The sequence below is a fragment of the Adiantum capillus-veneris genome, chromosome 14 (assembly GCF_014529385.1).
Source record: "Adiantum capillus-veneris isolate H3 chromosome 14, ASM1452938v2, whole genome shotgun sequence".
NCBI classification, from domain to species: Eukaryota; Viridiplantae; Streptophyta; class Polypodiopsida; order Polypodiales; family Pteridaceae; genus Adiantum; species Adiantum capillus-veneris.
Genome location: NC_140944.1, coordinates 91,480,283 through 91,498,354, shown reverse-complemented (window position 1 = coordinate 91,498,354; position 18,072 = coordinate 91,480,283).

Below are 18,072 nucleotides of genomic sequence, written 5' to 3'. Positions count from 1 at the left end.
GCGGCCAATATTGCTCCATACGATCCACATTTCTAAGGTCAACTCTGGCTCCCAAAGTATCTTTCTTGCCGGTCAAATGGTCCCATAGTAGATTACCCACATTCTTGAATATGTGCATTGGATCGAGCAAGTGATTGATCACGAGTCGAGGCCAGTATGGTAACTCGTACCATAGAGATAGTCTCTTCATCCCTGGAGGCAATCCGTCATCGCACATCTCCTTCTGCTCTAACCATGCTTGTGCAGACATCCTTGGTGGATCTCTTCCCAAAAAGCCGTCGCGTAACACATGATTCTCCGGAAGATACGCTTGATGACCTTCGTAGATTTGCTTCTTCAGTGAGGGTGCCCTACGTGCATTCAGTCTAGGTCCACATGTGACACATGCTCTGTATCCGCTTGTTTGAAGCCCTGCATGTATACACATGATAATAGATCAACTATGGGGAAAAACAAGATTTACAGTGTCTGAGAGAGGAGTGTCAATAGATCACCTGAGCATTCTGTTAGCCCGGGATAGTCATGCATGGTCCACATTAGAATACCTCTGATCAAAGCATTCCGTCGTCCTGTGTGTCGGCTCATATCCACCACCTCTATGCCAATCCACAATTGTTGTAGCTCTTCCAATAGTGGACGAAGATACACATCCATATTCCCCACTTTATATCGCCCTGGCACAATCAAGCTTAGCCATAGGTGCCCCTTCTTCGTAGTCAACCACGGGGGAATGTTGTAGTTGACGATGACAACGGGCCATACACTGTAAGATGTTGATCTTTGACCAAATGGATTTACGCCATCCATAGCCAGGCCTAAGCGCAAATTTCGAGCTTCCCTGGCAAAATCCGACCATGTTCCATCTATATGTTTCCAGGCTGCGCAATCTGCAGGAATTCGTAGCACACCATCCGAAGATTTATTCTCCTCATGCCATGATGCTAGGGCGGCCATGGACTTACATTCGAAGAAATGCTTGATGCGAGGAAGCAAAGGAAAATGTCGCAAAACCTTTTGTGCAATTTTTGTCCCGTGGAGATCTACTCGATATCTTTCGGAATCACATTTCGGACACTTCTCCATGTCTGTGTATTCCCCTCTGAAAAGAATGCAGTCATTAGGACAAGCGTGGATAGAATTGTAATCCATCCCCAAGTTTCGCAAAATCTTTCTTGCTTCATCTCGGGAATCTGGCATCACATTGTCAGCTGGTAGAATGTGCTCTTTCAGCAATCTACACAACATAAAAATATGATACAGTCGTGTAAAAATCTATCAGATCATTATACACCATGAGTTCTATTAAAGTAAACTAATTGTAATAGATCACCTGAAAAGCGCTGTGACGCTAGTGTCACTCCATCCAAACTTTGCCTGCATGTTGAGAAGAACCAGGAGTGCTTTCAATCTAGACATACGTGCTCCATTATACAATGATGTATCGGCTTCACTTTTCATATCATCATAGATAAGCCTTTCTGAATCCATGATCGTCTCGATCATTTCATCAATCTCGGGCTCAAACATTGCTTCGTTGGGAATGTGCTCTGCATGATCATCCCCCGAGCTGTCAGAGGCTACATCTTGTGGCCTCACATATGCTGCTTGACCAAAGCGCCTGCGAGCACGTCTATTGGGTTGCAAGATTGCTGCTTGTTGGCCAGCGTCAGAGTCCGACGAGTTATAATTGGCAACAACTCGATCTATAATAGATGGATCGAACTCGCCAAATTCACGAACGTGCTGCAAAGAAACACGTCTTGTCCGTCGCACAGCATGCTTGCATTGATTACAAGGACATAAGACCCTCGTTGAGAGATAGGTGTTTCGGTTGGACGGTCCCACATCCTCGTCGCTACTCATAATGAGGATAAAAAACTTATAACCTAGACAACAAATTTAATATTCTATTGGCATTCTTCATCTTATCTCTCTCTCTCTCTCTCTCTCTCTCTCTCTCTCTCTCTCTCTCTTTACCTCACATTCTCTAGTCATGTCCAATCCCCGCACACCTCGGTCTAGAGGTGCACGGAGATCAGAACCACCGGGTTATAATCTCGTCTTTATTGGTCAATACCTATATTTGTGGGTACAAGAAATCTAGACACCCACGTCTACATGATACTGCATGTAGTGGACAAAATCCCTTTGCCTCTTCTCTAGCTGTAGCACTTCACTTCATCTTAACATCTTTTCACAGTAGATCTTTTCATTGTTCGTCTAACTCTAAACCCTAAACCGTAAGTAATTCTTGCGTGGACTCGATCTAACGTAAATAAGCGTAAATCTAAATAAACGTAAATCTAACTAAAAATAAAGCTAAATCTAATTTAACGTAAGTCTAATGACTAGAGGTTGTCTAGATGGTCATTGTGTCGGGGATGTAGTGACTCTTGCCGCCCTGAAGATCCACCTTCTTCCCTATCTTCTGAAGACATTTCACCAGTACTTTTGGATCGACGGAGCCCACTATGAGTGAAGGCAGCAATACCCTATATTCCATTGAGGGCTTTCTTCACCCGCTTCATGCAGGCATCGCAGTCTATGGAGACCCGCATCTAATCTAATATAACATAAATCTAAATCTAGCTTAAATAAATGTAAATCTAGTTAAAAATAAACCTAAATCTAATTTAATGTAAGTCTACATATAACCTAATCTTTAACGTCTTTTAAAATAGTTTCCTACGACGTTATAACTCTCTTCTTCCTGTGTGTGTGCGCGTGTGTGGATGTGTGTGCCAATAAAAAGAGATAAATGGTATAACCTTTCTATCACTCATGCCAAGTATGATAGATTGATTATGCCATTTCTCTCTTGAATAATAGGTCTTCAGTTCAACTCCTCGTCGGCTAGATCTTTAGGTCTTTTAATTTTAATTAGTTTCCTACGACGCTCCCTTAGTTTCTCTTTCTTTCTCTCTCAATGTGTGTGCGTTTTTTTGGATCGTATGCATGTTTTCTTTCTCTTTTCCTCTCTCAATGTGTGCGTTTTTTGTTTATGCATGTTCTCTCTCTCTTTTCCTCTCTCAATGCGTGCGTTTTTTGTTTATGCATGCTCTCTCTCTCTTTTTCTCTCTCAATGTGTGTGTGCATTCTTTGTTTATGTATGTGTGCGTTTTTGCACTCTCTCTCTCTCTCTCTCTCTCTCTCTCTCTCTCAAAAACACTATATGTGTGTGTGTATGTGTGTGTGTGTGAGAGAGAGCGCGATGGAGAGAGAAAGAGGGGAAGGGAACATGAGAATGAGGAGAGAGAAGGAGCATACCTGGCTCTCCTTCCTCTCCTCGTGTGTGTGTGTGTGTGTGTGTGTGTGTGTAAAAGAAAAAGAGAGAGAGAGAGAGAGAGAGAGAGAGAGAGAGTGAGGGAGAGCGTTACCTGCTCTTTGCTTGAGGGCGCCGAAAAACTCAGATCTGAGATCTGAGTTTTTGGGCGCGCTCGGTTATTTTTTTTACCCCAGTGAGCGTCGCTATGAGCGTCGCTATGAGCGTCGCTATAAGCGTCGCAAATTTCTTTGTAAATTTGCGACGCTCATAGCGACGCTCATAGCGACGCTCATAGCGACGCTCATAGCGACGCTCATAGCGACGCCGGGATTTTTTTTTTTGAGCGTCGCTGTGTGAGCGTCGCTAATGTGAAGAGCCTCTTGTAGTGTTGGTAACAAGGAATGGATCAGTATGTTTTACAAAACTTGAAGATTTGAAGAAATGTGAGAGGCAATATGTACATAATGTACAAATAGGCATGAAAAAGAGTGGGTTGCTAGAGCCTACTGAAAATGTTTTGGGTTTGTGTGATCAAGTTTCTTTTGTAGATACTATGGGTGAGCTTGATGCTATAATGGGGTCTAGTTTGCATCTTGAAAATGAAGTCGTGGAAGTTTGGTCTATGGAAATGTATGAAGTAATAGAATCTTTAAAGAAAACCAAACAGTTGGCCCAGAAGTCCATGTTGAAACTAAATACAAGAGTGTAGCAAAGAAGGTGAAACTAGTAGCTTCACCCTTACCACCCAACAACAGGGAAAAGATTGAGCAAGCTTCTTTGCAACCAAGTTTAAGGAATCCTAAAAAGATCGCGCATACCTCCACAAAGGAGTCTTTCCAAGAGTTGCAGATTGGTCGCGAGGAGTTTCTAACAGAGGAGGAGACAAAGTCCTTCAAAGAAATGCTTTCAAAGCATGGTAAGGCTTTTGCATTTGAGCCACATGAGATAGGATATGTTGATCCTTCTTTTGTAGCTCCTATGGTAATTTTCACAATACCTCATGTGACTTGGAATCTGCGGCCTATTCCAGTTCCAAAGGCTCATTTGCCAAAGTTAGTAAAGCTACTTAATGAGAAAATCAAAATGGGATTCTTGGAGCCTTCTTGTGCTCCATACTCAAATAGGTGTTTCACAGTTCCAAAGAAGAATGGTTCTCTACGCTTCATCTAAGATATGCAACCAGTGAACAAGGTGACAATTAGAAATGTAGGTACAGGTCCAATTGTGGATGACTTTGCAGAGGCGTTTGCAGGGAGGGAAATCTACTCAATGGGGGATCTCTACTCATGGTATGATCAATTTCAGCTTGCAATCTAAAGCAGAGACTTGAAAACCATGAGGACACCTTTGGCTTTGGTAAGGATGTGTACCTTGCCATAGGGAGCAACCAACTCGGTTGCACATATGATGAATGGGATGAATAAGGTCTTACATGACTTTATTCCTCAAATCACAATGCCTTTCATTGATGATTTTCCTATCAAAGGATGTGAAAAAAGTGAGAAAGATGAAGCTTTCAATCTCAGGGGATGTCGCAGGTTTGTGGTAAATCACATAAATGATTGTGATAAAATTCTATCTAGGTTGGAGGAAGTGAATATTACTTTTTTGTCAGGGAAAAAGTCTATGTTTGGTGTCAATGAAGTGCTCATTGTGGGGCACATGCGCGGACCATATGGTAGGAAACCTTGTCCAACAAAGGTAGATGCCATCCAAAGAATGAAAGAGACGTGCACTAGCATCATTGACGTTAGAAGGTTTCTGGGAGCATGTGTCTTTTATGTTATTTGGATTCCACATTATGCACATGTAGCTGATCGTCTTTATCAGTTGCTTAGAAAGAATCAAAAGTTTAAATGGACAGAAACACATGTAAAATCCATGAAAAAGCTAAAAGAGTTGCTCCATTTGAGAAATGTAGACTATGAATGTCAAAGGCCAGTAATTGTGACAATAGACACCAGTCCTACAGGGATTCGATGGGCAATAGGGCAAGATGATGAAGAAGGAAACAGGTATGTGGTGAGATTTGGAGCAAAGGTACTAAGTGTTGGCCAAAGAAACTATCCATAGATAAAGAGAGAGTTATGGGGTATGGTAACTGCCTTGAAAAATGGAAAAGAGTACCTAATTGGTGCATGTGTGGTTGTAGAAATAGATTGTCTACCAGTTCTTGGGATGATTACAAGATGCTCAACACCGGACATTGCTATGTTGCGGTGGATTGCCTACAGTAAGTCCTTAAACCCTAAGTTTAAGCACATTGCAAGTAAAGACAATACAATGGCAAATATGCTATCAAGCGCAAGGTATGAAGATGAGTCACAGATGATTGATGAAGGGAGATGATGTGGGCACAAAGTTCTATTCCATCTCTCATGTCAAAAAAGGTAACAATGTATGCATGACTAATCCACTTGAACTGTTCTTGAAAGATCTTTATGAAGGTGATTGGCTTCTTATTGGAAGCTGCTTGAGTACTCTAACAAAACAAGATGATTGGTCTAAACATGAATTCAAGAGGATACACAGAAAAGCATATGGCTACTTTTTGAGGGATGGTTACTTGTGGAAGCATCCTAAACAAAAGGGTGCTACACCACAAAGGGTTATATATAAAAAAGGGACTCAAGTAAAGCTCATGCAAGAGTTTCATGAGAGTATATGGACTGGACACAGGGGTGTGTGGGCAACCTTCTCCAAGTTGAAAGAAAAATAATGGTGGAAGGTATGTATAAAGATGTATCTCAATTTGTAGAGTCATGTGTAGCTTGTAAAATGTATTCAAATATTCGACATCATAATGGATTGCACCCTACATATCCACTAGCCATGCACTATAAATGGGTAGTGGATCTAGTCACAATGCCTTTAGGACTTCGACAGATGAGATACTTGGTTCTTGCACGAGAGGACCTAACTAATCAAGTTGAAGGAAGAGCATTAAGAGCTAAAACCATAGAAGCTGTGTGCAAATTCCTTCTTGATGAGGTGATTTGCCGTTATGGTTGTGTGGGAAAGATCACTGCAGATAGAGGTGAACTGGATGCCACAGAAGCAAGGGAGTTCTTTTCTAGATTAGGAATCAAGCTTTCTCTTACTACAGCTTACAACCCTGAAGGCAATGGAAAGAGCGAAAGAGGGCATCCTCCTATCATCAAAGCTTTGGCCATGGCTTGCGAAGGAAGAGGTGGTGAGTGGCCAAAATTGTTACCATATGCTTTATGGGCTGATCGTACAACACATAGCTCAGTAACTTGCTACATGCCTGCGGAGCTAATGTATGGTCAAAAGCTAGTACTGCCGATTGAAGATACAATTCCCACAGGGAATGTACTACCTTGGCAAGAGGGGCTTAGCAGGGTAGATCTCCTTGCATTGCACATAAGGCAACTAGAGAGAAGACCTGGAGACATTGACGCTGCAAAAGAATGAGTCAAAAATGTAAGGTTGAAGAACAAGGATTACTTTGATCAGTGACATCGTCTCAGGAGCAAAGCAATTGACAAAGGTGACTCGGTTTTAGTATATGATAGTAGCCTTGATAATCAGCACACAGTCATGCGTAAGTTTTCAAAAAAATGGTTTGGACCATATGTTGTAAAGTATGTGCATGAAAATGCTACTTTATAGCTTGTCTGAAATAGATAGTACAGAAGTAAAGATTCCCATCGTAGGAAAAAGGATCAAAATGTTTAAGAGAAGAGGAGACAATGATCCAAAATATGTTGATGAGGAGGAAGATCAAAACACAGGTGAAGATCAAAGTGAAGATGAAGCTTTGGAATCATCCAGTGAAGAAGAAAGCAAGGAAGATGAACAAGAGGGCTGATCTTACAAAGAGAGAATGTGGCACATACCGGAGGATGTGCAAGTTTAGAGGGGATGGATGTCGTGCTATGAAACGTACATAGTGGGAACGCATGATACAAGATCTATCTTGTAACTTTTTAGATACATAATTATATTTTCTATAATGTACATATGCATATCCAACTATAATAATAAGCTTTCTATCTCATCCTATTATTTATCTCAAGGGTAACGTATTCTTACTTCACCATCAAACAGTACTATGGAAGAAAACATAAATAGACTTGAGGCAAAAAGAATTGATTATTTATTTCTACTATGTCATTATCATCTTACACCCTAGCTAAATCCTATATCTAGGATAAATTTCAATATATATATATATTCTATGTATTTTTCATATTCTTCTTATATTTCTTTTTAAATAGCTACTAGGAGGGAATCAAATCCTAGTGGGACACTAGGTGGCATGATTTCAAAGATACACTTATTTTAATGCATTATTGCGAGCATGATTACAAAACTTTGTCAAGGAGCAATGTCATGCTTTCATATGGCATAAGGTGTCCATTGTAATCAAATAAAAGTCTAAGCTAAGGGGACCACAAGAAGACTTTTGCTACCAAAACTGTACCCTATTTCGATGAATTTTTTACATAAGGTTCCAATCCAAATTGGAAAAAATATATAAAATGGCATCGTACCTAATGAACTGAAATTTTTTCCCATATTTTTACTTTTTTATTTGGAGCCACGGTTGAGGAGATATGATCAGAATATTGGACCCCAATCTGCCCACATCATGCAGGGACATCTCATTTCCAACCACTACAAGAGGTTGTGTGCTCTTGTGACGCTGTTAGTGACGGAAATACACTGGGTTTTTATAACCCCCGGCGTCGCTAAAATCGTCGCTAATAGCGTCGCTACGAGAGCGTCGCTATTTGCATCGCTATATAGAGACGCTCATAGCGACAGTCATAGCGACGTTTAAACAGAAGTCTATAGCGACGCTCATAGCGACGCTACAGAGCCATAAATAGCGACGCCCGAGAGAAATTTTTTTTGGTGACAGGGAATTGAATGCCCTGCCACCCATCAACCATATTGTACTTGATTCACTTTTTAAAAAAGTGCAAGGGTAGATAATAGACCCAAAATAGTCACCCACAAGACGCATTGTTTGCAAAATTGACAAGCGTAAAATTGACAATTGTACACATCATAGGCAAAATGAATTGATTGGCAAATGTAATAATGACAATTGTACAACACCATAGGCATAAAGAATTGATTGGCAAAATGAACTGCGGTGACAAATGTAATAATATACATGGTTCAAAAAGACGTATAAAATCCGTCTCATGATACATAAGCTATGAGAAACCCTAAACTAATGCTATCTAGCTACGGCTAAACTGACGTCGTCTAGTCAGACGTCTCATCGCGTCCAAGCGGCGTATCTGTCGGATTCTGCAAAAAAAGACAATAAGACAGCTTTCAGTAAGTATAAACATATAACGACATTTATAAAACAATACAAAAAATAGAAAAGAGTAAACCCTAATACTAACCATGCCGCCGCGAGAACTGAGAATGTCCATCAGGGCGTTTAAGCCCTTCCTGCCTGCGTACTCGCGCTCGTACGGTGTGGGATCACGTCCTGTCATCGACCACTGTCAAAACATACAAAGAATTCATTATGTTAGAATTAAAAAACTCATAAACCCTAAACTATCGAACATAAAGAGCAATGCGAAAACACTTACAAAATCGGTCTCAAATGATGCCCATCCACCGCTCCCCAAGTGGTGCGAGCTCCCTGTCTCTACTCGCGCTCTGGCTGCATCCTTTTGTTGCTTCCACTTGTCGGGATTCTCGCGCGCTGCTTTCTTCGCATTCTTCCAATCTTCTTTGGCCAGCCAATCTGGCCTATTCCACCCATGCTTGATTGCTTTTTGCACTTCGGAACGCTTGTGTTTGCAGTATTCGCGCATTCGAATCTTCATCAGGTCTTCATTGCAACGCTGATCCCGTGTTGGAACGGGAAACTCATCATGAAGTATGCTGATGACTCTGTTTTTTAAATCACTTGGTACTTCACTCCATTTGTTTAGTATGTAGTGTCTAAACAGCTGAGAGCAAAGACCACGCATGCGCAAGATCACCTTCTTGCCGTCATCATCCATGATGATGCCGCCGCTGAAGTCGACGGAGTAAGGTAAGCCCTCTGGCCGGTGACGCGTGAACCTGGGTGTCCCGGCAGGGGTCTCTAGCGGTGTGTCGATGGGGGTACGGACGTCAGGTGTCTCCACCGGCGTCTGGGCCCCGAAGCGAGGAGTGTCGAGTGGGGTGGCCCCTGGCGGAGTAGGTAGAGGTGTGTAGCTGCTAGGAACAGTCAGCCGTGCAAAACCTGGCGTAGATGGCGATGCTGTGGCTGGTGTGGGGGCGGGCAAAGAAGGGGAGGATAAAGAGCCTTGTCGAACACGAGGCGGTGTGAGGCATCGGTGGCGGAATCCCCACAACAACCGCCATCGCCACCACTAGAGCGCCGGTGTCTAGACGAGTGTGAAGCTCGTCTCGTCGACACCGAAGCTTCGGAGCGCGCCGAATGCTCTGAAATAGAGGGAGATGCGGATGGAGTAGGAACGCACGATGATGCGCCAGAGCGATGACGCTCCACGTACCACTGTCTCTGCTACGGTGACAAAGAAGAAAGAAACTCCTCATCATCCATACGCGCATTAAACACACGAATATTGAATGAATAGAGTAGACAATGACGCAAAGACCATTAAATACAATGACGTAAGGACGCATATAAATACAATGACGCAATGAATTGAGTGATAGAAGAGGCAAGTCGAAAACTCAGAATTTTCAATCAAAAGATGTGAGAGCCATGGAAGGCACTTAGAGAGCCAGAGCTTTTACAACCCGGAGCAAAATTGTTCAAATACAATATTTGTGGCTTTAAGAGATCTCTCTCTCATCCTTGCATAACTCAGCATAACTTCCTATATCTATATAGAGCTCTCCGTTTAAACACATATCCTCTGTTTCATTTTGTAGCTCCTCTACATGCACCCCATATAGAGTAGTAGCATCTTGATGCTCGTCTGGCACCACCGCAGCGGCTTCTGATTGAGCATCTTCTCTGATCTCCTCCATTGATGCCGTTGTGATTGGCACATGGTAGCCTTCATACGTCCTTGCACTACGAGGGGCTACCTCTATGACGTACCACCAGTTTGATGTAGACTTTGTAGGATGAAATATTACCTGCCAGAGCCACATAACTTACATGAGAGCTTTCAAGCACATAACTTGTAAAAGGGGGATGTTAACTATTTACATACTTACTTGTTCACTATGCTCTGGTAGTACGAAAGTGTCTCTTAGGTCAGTCCATTTCTTAGTAGAATCCACCTCAAGAAAACCAGACTCTCCTCTACGCACAGTAGCGTTGCGACCCTCCATGATTATCTTGAACCATTGCACGTCAAACAAGTCGACAAAAAATCCTCTGTAATCGATCCTCAAAATCTCTTGCAGCGTGCCGACGTAAGTGAGTTCCACCACCATAGGATCTGCATCAGAGGAACGTCGTCGACTAGACTGTTCAAATTTTGCCATGATTCCACAATCTTGAGTAAAACGCTTTTTGTCGATTCGTTCCACCCTAAAATGTCGACCTTTACACCATGCTACTGTGTATGACTTATACTACAACGAACAAAGATTATGAGTGGCCGTTCAAACGTTTAGAAATAAAGTCACTAGCATGTTGTACATTGCAAACTTACCTTGGTCGCGCAACCCCGAGAGTACTCCCACTCTTCCTCAGTCACTTCGTCACCGCATTGTTGTGCGCTTTTCAATTGGTTGTGCAACCATCCTAAGCTCATGAAGGTTGGTAGGTTCTCCAGAACTGTCGGATAGTGCATCGGTGGTCGTCTTCCCCGTCTCCACTCGATTCGTGCCCTTTGTCGCTCTTGCTTTGCATCCTCATATTGTGAAATCCACTTTTGCATCACTAGATTGTGAAGCATGCAAAATCGGTTGATTTTAGCCTCTAGATCTTCCGTCATCTTCTTCTCAACACCGAGATTGCACATGACAATCCCAGATATGCGCTCATCATCTATGGTTCTCCATAGCGTGTCCCGGGCTTTATCAAATCCATCTAGCCACTCTCCAATGTACACTACGAACTCTGATACCAACCAACCTTCTGCCATGCTACCCTCCGGATGTGCCTTTTGACGCACATATCCCTTAATCGTTTTCATGGAACGTTCTAAAAAGAACATCCATCTGGAATGAACTGTGCCAGCTATTTCCACCTCATCAACTATGTGAACAAGAAGATGCACCTGAATGGTTAGCATCGTAGTAGGAAAATGTTTCTCAAACATGCACACAAGCTCCGCAGCATTTAGTTTGGCGAATGGTATGGAGTCTACGTTGATCTCCTTTTGTGAGATCCATTGCACCAGCTTTGCAAGTTTGTAGACTGTGTTACGGATGTCGAGAGACAAACATCCCTCAATGGCAACCGGTAAAATAAACTGTAAAGTATGTGCAGCAATGATATTAAAGTCCACATTTTATGCAATGATATTAAAGTCCACTATGAACGTACCTGACACATTTTATCCCAGTCGTGTGACTTCAAACTGGTAAGCTTTCCTTCTTTAGTAAAACACGTTCGGAGCGAGTGCATTACGCTAGTGGGGGTCCGCAAAGATCGAATGGTCTCTTTTACTTTGCGTTCTTGGGCTCCTGTGAAAATCCATGGTGCTTTAAGGAGTTTTATCGATCCATCAGACGCTGTTTGTAGCCAATATTTCTCCATACGATCCACATTTCTAAGGTCAACTCTGGCTCCCAAAGTATCTTTCTTACCGGTCAGATGGTCCCATAGCAGACATCCTTGGTGGCTCTCTTCCCAAAAAGCCATCGCGTAACACATGATTCTCTGGAAGATACGCTTGATGACCTTCGTAGATTTTCTTCTTCAGTGAGGACTCCCTACGTGCATTCAGTCTAGGTCCACATCTGACACATGCTCTGATCCGCTTGTTTGAAGCCCTGCATGTATACACATGATAATAGATCAACTATGGGAAAAAACAAGATTTACAGTGTCTGAGTGAGGAGTGTCAATAGATCACCTGAGCATTTTGTTAGCCCGGGATAGTCATGCATGGTCCACATTAGAATGCCTCTGATCAAAGCATTCCGTCGTCCTCTGTGTCGGCTCATATCCACCACCTCTATGCCAATCCACAATTGTTGTAGCTCTTCCAATAGTGGACGAAGATACACATTCATATTCCCCACTTTATATCGCCCTGGCACAATCAAGCTTAGCCATAGGTGTCCCTTCTTCGTAGTCAACCATGGGGGAATGTTGTAGTTGACGATGACAACGGGCCATACACTGTAAGATGTTGATCTTTGACCAAATGGATTTACGCCATCCATAGCCAGGCCTAAGCGCCAATTTCGAGCTTCCCTGGCAAAATCCAACCATGTTCCATCTATATGTTTCCAGGCTGCGCAATCTGCAGGAATTCGTAGCACACCATCCGAAGATTTATTCTCCTCATGCCATGATGCTAGGGCGGCCATGGACTTACATTCAAATAAATGCTTGATGCGAGGAAGCAGAGGAAAATGTTGCAAAACCTTTTGTGGAATTTTTGTCTCGTGGAGATCTACTCGATATCTTTCGGAATCACATTACGGACACTTCTCCATGTCTATGTATTCCCCTCTGAAAAGAATGCAGTCATTAGGACAAGCGTGGATAGAATTGTAATCCATCCCCAAGTTTCGCAAAAAATCTTTCTTGATTCATCTCGGGAATCTGGCATCACATTGTCAGCTGGTAGTATGTGCTCTTTAAGCAATCTACACAACATAAAAATACGATACAGTCGTCTAAAAATCTATCAGATCATTATACATTTAGAGTTTTATTAAAGTAAACTAATTGTATTAGATCACCTGAAAAGCGCTGTGACGCTAGTGTCACTCCATCCAAACTTTGCCTGCATGTTGAGAAGAACCAGGAGTGCTTTCAATCTAGACATACGTGCTCCATTATACAATGGCGTATCAGCTTCACTTTTCATATCATCATAGATAAGCCTTTCTGAATCCATGATCGTCTCGATCATTTCATCAATCTCGGGCTCAAACATTGCCTCGTTGGGAATGTGCTCTGCATGATCATCCCCCGAGCTGTCAGAGGCTACATCTTGTGGCCTCACATATGCTGCATGACCAAAGCACCTGCGAACACGTCTATTGGGTAACAAGATTGCTGCTTGTTGGCCAGCGTCAGAGTCCGACGAGTTATAATTGGCAACAACTAGATCTATAATAGATGGATCAAACTCGCCAAATTCGCGAACGTGCTGCAAAGAAACACGTCTTGTCCGTCGCACAGCATGCTTGCATTGATTACAAGGACATAAGACCCTCGTTGAGAGATAGGTGTTTCGGTTGGACGGTCCCACATCCTCGTCACTACTCATAATGAGGATAAAAATCTTATAACCTGGACAACAAATTTAATATTCTATTGGCATTCTTCGTCTTATCTCTCTCTCTCTCTCTCTCTCTCTCTCTCTCTCTCTCTCTCTTTACCTCACATTCTCTAGTCATGTCCAATCCCCGCACACCTCGGTCTAGAGGTGCACGGAGATCAGAACCACCGGGTTATAATCTCGTCTTTATTGGTCAATACCTATATTTGTGGGTACAAGAAATCTACAGACCCACGTCTACATGATACTGCATGTAGTGGACAAAACCCCTTTGCCTCTTCTCTAGCTTTAGCACTTCACAGCATCTTAACATCTTTTCACAGTGGATCTTTTCACTGTTCCTCTAACTCTAAACCCTAAACCGTAAGTAATTCTTGCGTGGACTCGATCTAACGTAAATAAGCATAAATCTAAATAAACGTAAATGTAACTAAAAATAAACCTAAATCTAATTTAACGTAAGTCTACATCTAACCTAATCTTTAACGTCTTTTGGGATAGTTTCCTACGACGTTAAAACTCTCTTCTTCTTGTGTGTGTATGTGTGTGTGTGTGTGTGTGTGTGGGTAAACCTAAATAAACCTAAGTCTAATCTAATATAACATAAATCTAAATCTAACGTAAATTATGTTATATTAAAAACAAAGAACTAAACTAACAGGGATTATAAGAACCTTAAAACTGATTTAACACATAATTTTTCACATAACTCGGCAAGAGTTGGCATTCTCATCACTAAAGATGTGAGAGTTAACTTCCGGCGGTGACGCTACCTCATCTCCATCCACATCTGACGACAGCAATTGGCCCTTTAGACCGTTCTTGCTCTTGTTACTAACTTTGAAGTTGCTGTTGAATGACTAGAGGTTGTCTAGATGGTCATTGTGTCGGGGATGTAGTGACTCTTGCCGCCCTGAAGATCCACCTTCTTCCCTATCTTCTGAAGACATTTCACCAGTACTTTTGGATCGACGGAGCCCACCATGAGTGACGGCATCAATACCCTATATTCCATTGAGGGCTTTCTTCACCCGCTTCATGCAGGCATCGCAGTCTATGGAGACCTAAATCTAATCTAATATAACGTAAATCTAAATCTAGCATAAATAAACGTACATCTAATTAAAAATAAACCTAAATCTAATCTAACTTAACTTAAATAAACCTAAATCTAATTTAACGTAAGTCTACATCTAACCTAATCTTTAACGTCTTTTAGGATAGTTTCCTACGACGTTATAACTCTCTTCTTCTTGTGTGTGTGCGCGTGTGTAAATGGTATAACCTTTCTATCACCCATGCCAAGTATGATAGATTGGTTATGCCATTTCCCTCTTGAATAATAGGTCTTGAGTTCAACTCCTCGTCGGCTAGATCTTTAGGTCTTTTAATTTTAATTAGTTTCCTACGACGTTAAATTAGTTTCTCTCTCTTTCTCTCTCAATGTGTGTGCGTCTTTTTGGATCGTATACATGTTCTCTCTCTCTTTTCCTCTCTCAATGTGTGCGTTTTTTGTTTATGCATGTTCTCTCTCTCTTTTCCTCTCTCAATGCGTGCGTTTCTTGTTTATGCATGCTCTCTCTCTCTTTTCCTCTCTCACTGTGTGTGTGCATTCTTTGTTTATGTATGTGTGTGTGCATTTTTGTTTATGTTTGTACTCTCTCTCTCTCTCTCTCTCTCTCAAAAACACTATGTGTGTGTGTATGTGTGTGTGTGAGAGAGAGAGAGGGAGAGAGAAAGAGGGGAAGGGAACATGAGAGGGAGGAGAGGGAAGGAGCATACCTCGCTCTCCTTCCTCTCCTCGTGTGTGTGTGTGTGTGTGTGTGTGTGTGTGTGTGTGTGGAGAAGAAAAAGAGAGAGAGAGAGAGAGAGAGAGAGAGGGAGAGCGTTACCTGCTCCTCGCTTGAGGGTGCCGAAAAACTCAGATCTGAGATCTGAGTTTTTGGGCGTGCTCTGTTATTTTTTTAGCCCAGTCAGCGTCGCTATGAGCGTCGCAAATTTCTTTGTAAATTTGCGACGCTCATAGCGACGCCGGGAATTTTTTTTTTAGCGTCGCTGTGTGAGCGTCGCCAATATGAATAGCCTCTTGTAGTGAACTTTTCCTGTTTCTATTCACACTGGCTCTTCTCTTCTTGTGTAAACCCTTGGGGGTTCCCTTCACCTATAAAAGGCTAGGGACCTCTTCTTCCTTGAAAACCATTGAAGCAATCAAGCCATTGATGAGAGGAATTCACGAGGGACTGAGTAGTAATGCCTAATTGTACTTAGCCTTTAACATAAGCCTAAGCCTACACTTTCTCCTAGAGGAAGACTACCCATTCTTGTAAGCTATCCTTGGAAGATCAACTCTAATCGAATAAGGTATTGGACTTGGAGTATCAATCAAAGTAGAATTCTTCCCTCTTCTTCTTTCTCCATCAAAAATGGTGCCGAAGGGTTTGACAAGTAAGACGTGTTCTACATTGATATTTTGTTGATTTCTTGTTGTTTTCTTTTTCATCTCTAATCCAACATATATATATCTAATATCATCTCCTTAACCAAACCTATCTCTATCACTCTTAGAAATTCATTCTCTCTATAAATTTTAGGATCTCCTTGCTACAGGTACATCTCTCTCTGCAGTATCCTTATTGCCTACGGGCAATAGGGCTTGGGAGGGAAACTTCTCATATCTTCACTTCTCTCATATCTACATTTCTTACATACTATCCTAGATGAATAATCCACATTATGATAATTTCTATCACTTCCACTCTGTGCGATCTATTAGAATTAATGTATGGATTAGCCATAAAATACACTTTCAACAACGCATAGTGTTTCTCTTTGGCCCAGAAAGGCTCAATGAAATACTTCTTTCACCGGATCCCATCATACTACCTCTTATAGATTATAACTTTTCTTTTGACGTAAGTGTAGCTATCTTGCTATGAACCAAGAGGATTTGTACACACAATTAATCCCAATCACCAGACAAAACATATATATTATGGTAAGCACAAAACTACAATTCCAAAGAACAATTCGTAGCCTATTTGGTTGGCAAAGATTGAACGCGATTAACTCATCTATTAATCCTTTCATATTTCCCGTGATACGATATGACCATAGCCTTGATGTTTTCATCTTTGTTTTGTTTTGATATTATCTTTTGTGTTCTTTCATTGTATGTGAGTGCAAGAGAGAAAGAGTGGGGCTTCTTTGATTGCACTTCCTTCCAAACTCTAGTCTTCACGGCATCTATGGTTTAACTCCTTCATATAGTTTTTTGGAGTTCTCTCACAAACTCTCAGAGACAAAAGCCCGGTGCTTTCCTAGAAAGACCGCAAATTTCTCAACAATGTATGCAAAGCCTTCAAGTGCCGAGAGAATTTATGCATAGAGTCTTTCGCATCTACCAAAAAGTGATATGTCGACTACGTATTGGAGATGGAATTTCAGAATTTTTTGCAAGCACCATTGGTGTCAAGCAAGGATGCCCACTTTCCCCAACCCTCTTTGGGCTACTCATTGATGAATTGGAATGCATGGTTCTTGATTTTATGTAACAAGAAGGCATAGAAGAGGTTAAGATCGGAAATGCGGTGATCATGCTTTTGCTTTATGCTGATGATGTAGTGCTCTTGGCATATATCGTAGAAGATGCACAAAAGCTTATGAGTGTCTTGGAACGCTTTTGCCTACATAGAAGGCTAATTGTGAATGGATCCAAAACCAAGTTTATGCTTGTAAAGACCCTTAACGATGAAAATCCACGCATGTATACAACAAGGAGAAACTTGAAGTGGTAGATAGCTTCAAGTACCTTGGTCTTGAGGTTCCATCCAATCATAGATTGAAGGATTGTGCAATGCATCACTTAAAATCCGGAAAGAGGACTTATTATGCATTTGAGAACATATGCAATGCTGGAGAGATCAAGTGTTGGGCTCTCAAAAAGTACCTCTTTGACACATTGGTGACACCGATGCTTGTTTATGGAGTGGAAGTGTGAGGTGGTAGCATCGGGAAGTCTACTTGGAAAGGGTTTGAGAATGTTCAAAAGCGTTTTCTCACCAACTTTCTCCAAGTCAAGACACAAACACCCTACACGCTCTTACTTCTTGAGTTCGGATCGCTTCCCATTGAGGTCTTGGGCATGCAAAGGGTTGTGGAGTACATGCTTAAGACACAACATAGCCCTTTCTATTGACTTCCTAGAATCGCATATGAAGCAAGTGAAAAGGTCCAAAAGACATGCAAGAGAAAAATACTAAGTTTGGGGTGGATGCTTGACATCAAGAAATGGTTTGGAAGATGGGATACATGTCTCTTGGTCAAGGATGCGTCGATCAACTCCCAAGTTAATGAGGCCTTCTTACAACACCAATGTATCACGGCTTGGGAGAAATCCGGAGGTTCTCGCTTTAGCCATTATATCACACACATTGC